Raw genomic sequence first — 2,360 nt, 5'->3', positions numbered from 1 at the left:
CTCTAGGCCCGCCTCCATCCCGGAAGACTCGCGTGAGAGCGACGGGCTTCAGCCAATCAGGAGCCCCACGCGGGAAGAGCTGCGTTAGCCCGGTCCAAACTAGAGCGCCGCCAAGGCGTAATACCCGCCGTGAATCAGGCTCCTTCTTCCTCTTGGAGGACTTTCCCCGCCAAGCGAGCGGCTGACGAAGGCTGTGGACTCCGCTGGCGGCTCAGCGGTAAAGAATCCGTCTGCCAATGCAGGAGACTTGGGTCCGATCCCTGAGTCGGGAAGGTCCGGTGGAGGAGGGCATGGCTACCCACTCCAGTGTTCTTGCTTGGAGAATCCCATGGACAGAGGAGCCTGGAGAGCTATAGTCCATGGGGTCGCAAAGAACGTACTGCTGAAGCGACTTAGCCAGTGCACTGTACTGAGCCAACTTTGACTCAGAGTTGGACCTTTGCCAACAAAGGTCCGTCTAGTCAAAGCTATGGTTTTACCAGCAGTCATGTAGGGATGTGAGAGTTGGACTATAAAGAAGGCGAACTGTGGTGTTGCAGAAGACTCTTGAGAGTCCCCTGGACAGCAAGGAGCTCAAACCAGTAAATCCTAAAGGAACTAAGCCCTGAATATTCACTGGAAGGACTGATGCTGAAGCTGAAACTCCAGTACTTTGGCCACCTGATGTGAAGAGCCGACTCATTAGAAAAAGACCCTGATGCTGGGAAAGACTGAGGGCAGGAGGCGAAGGGGACGACCGAGGATGAGATGGTTGGATGGTATCACTGACTCAATGATAAGTCAACATAAGTTTGTGCAAGCTCCGGGAGATGGTGAAGGACAGGGAAGCCTGGCATGCTGCAGTCCATGGGGTCACAAGGAGTCGGACATGAATGAGAGACTGAACAACAACTGTAATGAGACTGGAGAGTTGCCTGGGAGGTGTCTGTCCAGCCCCGAGTTTCCCAGAGAAGGGGACACTGGGAGGGGCTAATCAGTGGCTTGGTAGGTCGACTTTTAATTTTTTGGAGTCAGAGCCTCCCTCAATCAAACTGAAGAACCCAAGCCTAGCAGGCTAAGGTACATAGGGCCGCAGAGAATTGGACACAACCGAAGCAATTTAGCATGCAGGCACTCATAAAACAAATAACTAGTAAGAACCTACTGTATAGCAGAGAATGCTACTCTGTTCTGTGGTGACCTAAAGGGGAAGGAAATCTGAAAAAGAGTGGGTATATGTATACATATCGCTGTTTCACTTTGCTGTACAGTAGAAATTAACAACATTGTAAAGCAACTACACTCCAATAAAAATCAATAATAAAAATGAAGAACTGGAAGCCCTGTGATTAATCTAAACCCACAGAAAGATGGGGTGGGTCAGGATTTGAACAAGTCGGCTTGACCCAGAAACCTGCTTCTTCCTACCTACTGGGCTATTCTCACAAACACCCAAGCTGATCTTACCCTCCTGGAAATGGGGTTGATGACACATCTTATCCAAAAATCTCAGAGCTATGATAATTCTGGGATTAGAAATCAAAAAGTGAGAGAAGACAGTTTCCAAAAGGCATTAACCCTTAAACTTAAAATTTTTAAAGACGTACTGAGTCAGCCAGACCAGCAAAGCAGGGAAGGGTCTTCCTAACATAGGGAACAACAGGTGCCAAGGCAGGGTGGGTGGGAAGGAGGCAGAGGGAAAAGGGGATGTCCTGCCCCTCATTTTCTAAGAAGGGGGAATTGTTGCAACCTTTGGAAACTGCATAGAACTATATCAAAAGGGCATAAACTATGTACAGCAACTTTTAAAATATAAAGCACTGTTCTGTTTTGGCAACTGTAAAATCAGTAATTGTCCTTCTGCTGCCTCCATATGGGCACACCATTTCTTGCCTCACTGCTTCAGAGATCCTGCGGAATGCTGGGCAGAAATCATCCATGTCCCAGGAAATTGCGTCGTAGCTCACAAAGATGTTCAAGATAGCTGTTTAAGTGGGAATCTCCTCCTATACCCAAAAAGCAGAGCTAGAAAGAAAAAAAAAAAATCACAATTCTTTGCACTCTCAGTCGGTAAAAGTTTAACTGTACTGTCAAAGAATTTGACAGTTACTTTATTCCTTCACTTGTAAAAAGTCTAATATGAATTAAAGAATATATGTTAATGTAAGTTATTAAACATAGTAAAGTGAAGACCTGTGAATGTACAACCAACTTATGAAACAGCCTATATTATTGATGCTTCCTATGAGCTCCTTCCAGACCCTCACTGTCTGCCTGCTTCCTCTCAAGGTAACCACTATCTTGAGCTTTTAAAAAATCATTTCAACTTTTCTTTATGCACTTACCATATATATTCCCAGACAACAAACATACTATTTATT

This window comes from Dama dama, chromosome 10 (assembly GCF_033118175.1).
Source record: "Dama dama isolate Ldn47 chromosome 10, ASM3311817v1, whole genome shotgun sequence".
Lineage (NCBI taxonomy): Eukaryota > Metazoa > Chordata > Mammalia > Artiodactyla > Cervidae > Dama > Dama dama.
Note: the sequence above shows the minus strand (reverse complement) of the source record.